The following is an 8,999-nucleotide window of genomic DNA, read 5'->3' on the forward strand; positions in this document are numbered from 1 at the left end:
TTTGTGTTCATTATTTCTAAAAAAAATTATAACATTTGTTAATTCGTATACATACTTATCTAGATATAGTTTTCTTTCTGTATTCCAATAAGGACATTTCAATAAATAGTGGAATTCATCTCCGTTTTCATGTGTATTGCAATAATGACAAATTCTATTTTGATATTCAATATTTTCCCATCTCCCATTTTCCACTATAAATTTATGATTACAAGTTCTAAATTTACACAATAACCTTCGCTCACTGTCATTTAATAATTCTAAATAACTTTCAAAATCATAATTATTATTATATATTCTATAACAAACATATTTAGAGGAATTAAAAACTTCACTGCAAACATTCTTGTAAAAACTGGTCATATAATTTTTGTTTTAGAGACAGTTTTACCTATTCCCCAAAATTCGGATTCCATACATCCGTCATTCCACATTCATTTTAACAGTTTATATAAATTTCAAGTATGGAATCGTTTTCTTTTCAACAAAAAACACATGATATAACATAGTATACATGACATGATTCAATTTACTTCTTTTCGATTGTAGCATTCGTGACCAATAACCTATCATTCTTGATTTTACTTTTACTGATAGGGGACATTTACCAAGTTCACAATAAATCATAATTACAATAAGATGTAACAAAATTTTCAAACCCAGCAATAATTTACAAAAGTTCAAAAAGTTTTGATAATTATGACAGCTAGGTAAACTGTTCAGAGACTGAAGCTTGTTTTATTTCCTCTAATGGAAAAACAAGAGATTAGAATGTTGCTAAAGGTCATTTTATCAATGACATTTATAAACAATTGTGACACTACAAGTGCACATTGTCTTAATGAATTCAAATATGATGTGTATCATACTAATATAAAGTACAATTATTTCTGTCAATATGTAGCAACAAAAGATGGGATACAGAAAACAGGCACCGACGACGGTAAAATGCATCATACATGGCCATAATTAAATCGTGATATGGTGCAGATGGCCGTCATCATCCCATCCAAAGGGAAACATTCAACAGTCTTAATATTTGTGTAACTCCTGCATTTCTCATTCGCTAAATGTCTTCCATCAATGAAGGTGTCTTCATTTCACAATCAGCGTATAATTCTCAAAAAGCTGGTGATACCGATGAGGTATTGAGTGACATATTAGCTCTGGAAAAGGATGTTGATAATGTTCCTGATTTTACGCTTGAAACAGCGATGTTTGCTGATATTTCTGACGCAGAAGTGGACAATATTTCTCAGGAAATGGATCGTGTAGAGTCAGAAAAATTACAACAACACAGTAGATTTGGTCAACCATTGGAAGAAGGTGAGGTACAAGCATTATTAAGTGAAGGTGTGTGCCGAAATACAGAATACAAAACAAAATGGGCCGTTAATGTCTTTACTGGGTGGCTTCAAGACCGTGACAATAAAAATAGGGAAAATAAGGATGTAACATGTTTCAGTTCCAACTTTTTGAAGCTAACAATAACTGAACTGAATGAATCATTTAATTATTTTGTTGTTGAGGTGAGAAAAAAATTATGAATACAGGCCAAACAGTTTATACCAGATGGTTTTGAGTATTCAACATCATTTCAGAAAAAAATGGAATATTTATTAACTTTCTGGATGATGCTGACTTTGCCGTACTCAGAGTAATTTTGGATGCCAAGATGAAAAGCCTATCAAAGCAAGGACCTAGGCATCAACAAAAAGCAGGCGAACATCATTTCAGAAGAGCAAGAAAAAAAGCTTTAGGACAAAGGTATTTTGCGGAAGACATACCTAAAAACTGTTGGATACAGTTCTGTTCAAGCTAGGGATACATTTTGCACTAAGAGCGGCCAAGGAAGATCGTAATGTTAGGTGAGGAGAACTTAGTCAAATGTGTGAAAAAGGAGATCAGAACGGTAGGAAATATCTTCAGTATGTGGAGGACATTTCTGAAACTAATCCTGGAGGCATCCTTCTCCGAAAAGTAGCACCCAAAGTGATCAGAGCCTATGAGGATACTACAGATACTAGGAAATACCCGGATCTACCAATTATACATGAGCCACAGGTAAATACATAAAATATACACAACAAATAAAATATGTAATATGTTAATAACTCATAGATCAATTGACAACTAATCAATTCATAATTTATAACTAACTATCAATCAGTTACCTCTTTCCTTCTTATCAAAAGTTAAAATGCACATAAAAGTTCATACAATACTGTATTTTAATTTTTTCTATGCCAAAAGAAGGAAAATGTGACGCCGTATATCTTCGCCCACCAAAAAATGCATTTCAGAGAGCTGCAGGTTTGCCGATTCTCCTGTTAGAGTTCATCAGATACAACAAACCGTTTGTCGACTATGTAAAACGGCCGGATTTAGCGGGTGTTTTACAAATCATTCTCTGTAGCATCCGCCGCTACAAGGTTATACAATGCGGGTGTTGATGAACAATTGTGGTGGAAAAGACAGGGCACATTTCGTCAGCAGTAAAAAATTATAAGTGTACCAATGACATTCAACTCGTAAACGCTGTCTTACAAGGGAAAAGTGTTGTGTCACAAAAAAAGAAAAAAAAGTGTGTGAAAGCAAAGAAAACAGCAATGAAGGAGTGGAAAGGGAATTTACGTTTTGTAATGGAAATGTATTGTTTAACCTATTTTTTTGAATGGAGAACCAATTGTATATATGCTATCAGAATTGTTAATAAAATATTTTGGAAACAAGTTCAGTCTTTTTATGCTTTTACTTTTGTCAAGCTGATTGTTATTATTACTCTTAACAAGTCCTTTATTTCTATGAGTGTCTGCATTGGATTAACCTCTGAACTGCACAATAAGTTACCTGTAACCGGTTTATATTTAGATTTACCTGTAACTGGTTTATGTTTAGATTTACCTGTAACTGGTTTATATTTAGATTTACCTGTAACCGGTTTATATTTAGATTTACCTGTAACTGGTTTATGTTTAGATTTACCTGTAACCGGTTTATATTTAGATTTACCTGTAACCGGTTTATATTTAGATTTACCTGTAACCGGTTTATATTTAGATTTACCTGTAACCGGTTTATATTTAGATTCGCCTGTAACTGGTTTATATTTAGATTGACCTGTAACCGGTTTAGATTTAGATTTACCTGTAACTGGTTTAGATTTAGATTTACCTGTAACTGGTTTATATTTAGATTTACCTGTAACCGGTTTATATTTAGATTCGCCTGTAACTGGTTTATATTTAGATTGACCTGTAACCGGTTTATATTTAGATTTACCTGTAACTGGTTTAGATTTAGATTCACCTGTAACTGGTTTATATTTAGTTAACCTGTAACCGGTTTATGTTTAGATTTACCTGTAACCGGTTTATATTTAGTTAACCTGTAACCGGTTTATATTTAGATTGATCTGTAACCGGTTTATATTTAGATTTATCTGTAACTGGTTTATATTTAGTTAACCTGTAACCGGTTTATGTTTAGATTTACCTGTAACCGGTTTATATTTAGTTAACCTGTAACCGGTTTATATTTAGATTTACCTATAACCGGTTTATGTTTAGATTTACCTGTAACTGGTTTATATTTAGATTTACCTGTAACTGGTTCATGTTTACATTTACCTGTAACCGGTTTATATTTAGATTTACATGTTACTGGTTTATATTTAGATTTATCTGTAACTGGTTTATATTTAGATTTACCTGTAACTGGTTTATATTTAGATTCGCCTGTAACTAGTTTATATTTAGATTTACCTGTAAAAGGTTTATATTTAGATTCGCCTGTAACTGGTTTATATTTACATTTACCTGTAACCGGTTTATATTTAGATTTACCTGTAACAGGTTTATATTTAGATTCGCCTGTAACTGGTTTATATTTAGATTTACCTGTAACCGGTTTATATTTAGATTTACCTATAACTGGTTTATATTTAGATTTACCTGTAACTGGTTTATATTTAGATTTATCTGTAACCGGTTTATGTTTAGATTTACCTGTAACCGGTTTATATTTAGATTTACATGTTACTGGTTTATATTTAGATTTACCTGTAACTGGTTTATATTTAGATTTACCTGTAACTGGTTTATATTTAGATTCGCCTGTAACTGGTTTATATTTAGATTTACCTGTAACAGGTTTATATTTAGATTCGCCTGTAACTGGTTTATATTTACATTTACCTGTAACCGGTTTATATTTAGATTTACCTGTAACAGGTTTATATTTAGATTCGCCTGTAACTGGTTTATATTTAGATTTACCTGTAACCGGTTTATATTTAGATTTACCTATAACTGGTTTATATTTAGATTTACCTGTAACTGGTTTATATTTAGATTTATCTGTAACCGGTTTATGTTTAGATTTACCTGTAACCGGTTTATATTTAGATTCGCCTGTAACTGGTTTATATTTAGATTTACCTGTAACCGGTTTATATTTAGATTTACCTATAACTGGTTTATATTTAGATTTACCTGTAACTGGTTTATATTTAGATTTATCTGTAACCGGTTTATGTTTAGATTTACCTGTAACCGGTTTATATTTAGATTTACCTGTAACCGGTTTATATTTAGATTCGCCTGTAATTGGTTTATATTTAGATTTACCTGTAGCAGGTTTATATTTAGATTTACCTGTAACTGGTTTATATTTAGATTTACCTGTAACCGGTTTAGATTTAGATTTACCTGTAACCGGTTTATATTTAGATTCACCTGCAACCGGTTTATATTTAGATTTACCTGTAGCAGGTTTATATTTAGATTTACCTGTAACCGTTTTATATAAACCGGCTACATGTAAGTTATTGTGCAGTCACAGGTAAATTCCACACACCCATGGGAATAAAGGTCAAAAAGAACAAAAGCATGTCTTCTGATTGTGTTTTAATGTCTATTATGAGACAATGACAAAACGTTTAGGGGTGAAATATGGACTGTGTGAGGAATATGTATCAGACGTTATTCGTCATTCGAGGAAATACACGATAGCTTATTTAAGTGTCAAAATATACAAGGTACAATTATTACAATCTTTAAAAAAGGTCATTCACCCTTACATCCAGTCTAATATTAGCCTTAGGAGACTTTAAGTATGCATTTTAAATCATCAAACCATATTGCTGGTCGATAAACTGTAACAATTTCTTGACATTAAATTCACTAGAATTGACGCAATCCAAACCACATCTGAATTTCTCTATCAACAAAGTTGTGATAAAAACATTCAAATTCAAATTCAAACTAGCTTATTCAAGTGTCAATTGTAAAAGGTAAAATTGTTACAAACTTTAAGTTAAGTCCGCTTAGTTTGTTGGTATATTTTATAAAAATACAATATTCATCTGACTAAATTTGAAATCCTTTGAGGAATAAATTTTATCAAAATTTTAAACATCCCATTACGGTGTTTAGAAATGTCTTGTTTATGATCGCTTCAGCTACAATTTATACCTGATTAAAATCAAACTAAAATAACATGTTCATTATCAACTCCGTTAACTCCGTATGGACGGAGTTTTCAAAGAGGATAACGAAAATCTGATTTTGATTAGATTGTCTTGATTGTGTTTTGAATCATCAATTCATATTATTTTTTTTGCTTGTCGATAAGCTGTAATAATTGTTTGACATTAAATCCTATAGGTCTGCCCTAATCCACACCACATCTAAATCCTTACCAAAAGTGACCCAGTTTGGGAGAACACACGCGCATTTCAAACTGATTGGATCAGTGGTTCAGTACGACCCCTCAGCCAGAACCATTCTTATTCTCTGAATTGTGAAATATGGACCGTGAGTTGCGACTTCGTGACCACTCCCTGTGATCCTTTCTCCGATAATATTAAAATTTGCTCAGACCCATTCTTATTCTCTGAATTGTTCAAGGGTCCAGTGTCAGTGGAATCAGTATTGACGTCATATCTTAGTGACATTACTCCACGTCAAGTTGACGGAACCATTTTGAAAAGAATGATGAACGCAATTTAAGCGTTTTCTGCTTATAGCTAACGGCAAGTGAATATTTTGTCACAAACTAGTCTGAATATTCACCAGAAATACCGCAAAATAGGAAAATAAATCGTCAAGTTTCAATGAGGTGAATGCAAAAGGTCGCTCTGATTGGTCAAAAACGAAAAACTTATACTTTCACTGCAAAATCTTATATTTACTCTGTTCATCGCTGCAGGGAAAATATAAGTTTGATTAGTTTGATAAATTTCTATATTTCACTGGCGCAATAAAATTACTTATATCATCGGCAATTTGTTCAAGGGGAGATGACGTCATATCACAGGGACTTGGCACGATTTCCAAATCGATGGTCCATATTGTATGGTTTGGTTTTGGTTATTATTTAACGTCCTATCAACAGTAAGAGTCATTTAAGGACGGCCTCCCCTGTGTGTGAAATGCATGTATGCAGTGTATTTGTGTTTCGGGAGGCTGTGGGATGTTTCTTTTTGTCTCATTGTACTGATGTCGACATTATAGTGCTACCTCACTGAAGCATACTGCCGAAGACACCCAGCAGGACACCCTACCCGGTCACATCATACTGACAACTGTCGTACCAAGCCCCTGCGTGTAGCTTTATGATGCTTTCTGACAGCAACGCAATTATCACGTGATCAAAAGAAATACCTTCACATGCTGTAATGTAAACAGGCTCGATATTCGTTATTAAATGTTAACAAGCTTGTAAACGACTCTGATGATAATTCACACACCGATTCATATTCATAACTACATTTGTACATGCAATCAAAACGCATAGATGACTTTTAAATCGCGATTCTAACTCGAAGTACATTTCCTTGGAATGACACAACGGCCGAGCCAGCATAAACCCACATTCAGTCAGCAATCTCAATCAAGTGCGAAAGAACGCCAGTCATACACATTACAATAAGAAAATTCAAAGGAACCTATTGACGTTTCTCGATGTGGAGGAGAATCTTTGCGGCAGTCAAATTAATATGCGATTACACGGATTTTACGCTGAGTGGGGGACACCTGGTTTAGGAAGTCGTGTGTGAGATCGAAATTAAATAAATGAAAAATGATCCTATAGAGTCTGTCAGACAATCTTTTCTCTGGTGTGTGTGATTAGTTTTTCTGGGGCTGAATAAAACACGAGCTCGCCGCAAGTTCTTCATATTTACAATCCGCGACCATATAGCCTATCGTATGTATACGGGCGATCGCGGTATTCACTTTCATTATTATTTATGTTGGGACCCTGACCGGTAAATAAAATACGGTCTCCTGCATTTAATGGTTTTAAGATAAAGGGAAGTGACTTAAGGATGTGGGTTTTCTTCAATGCGCACCAAAGACGGATCTGTTAAGCGCCTTGATTTCTTTAATTAAGCCAATCATTCTGTGGTAATTATTCAATAAATGTCGGTGATCTTTTTTCCGGCGTGTTACGTGCCAAGTTATTTAGAACCGTGATATCGCATCGACAATTCACCATATTGTTTTCATATTCATAACAAAACATTAATTTCCTTTAATGGAATGTGTATAATTTGAGAATAATGTTTAACAATTCAAAATGATCACTTTAAACTTTAGTCGTAACGAGATCATACCTAGTAATTAAAATGATATAACCGTACCTGTAATTCGTACACGAAATAATGCCTCCATGTTGCGTTAGTTCCGGAAATTTGATTACTCAGCCGACAACTCAAGATATATATATATATGATGTGTTGTACATTTTTTTCTGTGATTTTTCAAACATGGCATTATTTTTAAAAATACCGGTTAACATAAATTACGTGTTTTTACTATATTTCAATATGGTACTATTTTACATAGAGGCAAATTCCGCATGTAATGTAACATACAACCTTAACTAAGGTAGGATTTAAATGTCTTTCTCCTGAATGTTATATATTTTAATCCGGATGATTTAGTTATGATAATTCGTACTGAATGAAGGTTAGTGTATATTCAAACAGTTCGTGTATAATAATAACCTCCATCCTTTTTACGAGAGAAACTCGTCTCTCCGTCCGTCAATCCGTCCATCTGCACTCATTCAGATTCATTCCGTGCAAATATCTTCGTCGCCTATAGGAGATGATATTAAATGTAATTTTATGTTTTTTCCCTTAATTCATCATTAAAACTCACTGCGAATGAGCTGTTTTAGCGACAGAATGTCCATATCTGCTTAAAACTTGTGCGTTGCACCCCATAAGTTCAGAGACAAAAGATTACACCCCATAAGTCAATCTTGTCTCTATGTCCGTCCGTATTCACTCAACATACTTGTTGACTTCATAAGTAATTCATTCCATATCCAAAATAAGCGTATAATTGAGCCAGATTGACATGCTTGTTATTATGTGTTTTACTTATTTTTTTACATATTTATTGATACAAAATGTATAATTACATGGAAGTATATTACAAAGCAATTTGTAAGAATCTCGTTCAATCAGACGCTTATGTCAAATGCACTTATACCTCCTTAGATTTCAGTAACGGAAACGTTAAGGCGAAAACGCGAGATCGAAATTCCATCACAATACACGTATTTTTTCATAATGATGGGATAAACGCAATTTAAAACGAAATTTGAAAATCTGATTGTCTTTTTGGTTGCATTCCATAACCTTTCCAATGAAAGGCAACACCACATATATCGAACATGGTCGTTTGTTTGCCAGTCTCCGCTTGTCTGTCTCTCTCCGTTTGTCTGTCTCTCTCCGTTTGTCTGTCTCTCTCTCTAATTGTCTGTCTCTCTCCGTTTGTCTGTCTCTCCGTTTGTCTGTCTCTCTTCGTTTGTCTGTCTTTGTTTGTCTGTCTGTCTCCGTTTGTCTGTCAGTCTCCGCTTGTCTGTGTCTCTCCGTTTATCTGTTACTATCCGTTTGTCTGTCTCTCCGTTTGTCTGTCTATCCCCGTTTGTCTGTCTCTCCGTTTGTCTGTCCCTCCGTTTGTCTGTCATTCTCATTTTGTCTG

This window comes from Pecten maximus, chromosome 13, assembly GCF_902652985.1.
Source record: "Pecten maximus chromosome 13, xPecMax1.1, whole genome shotgun sequence".
Lineage (NCBI taxonomy): Eukaryota > Metazoa > Mollusca > Bivalvia > Pectinida > Pectinidae > Pecten > Pecten maximus.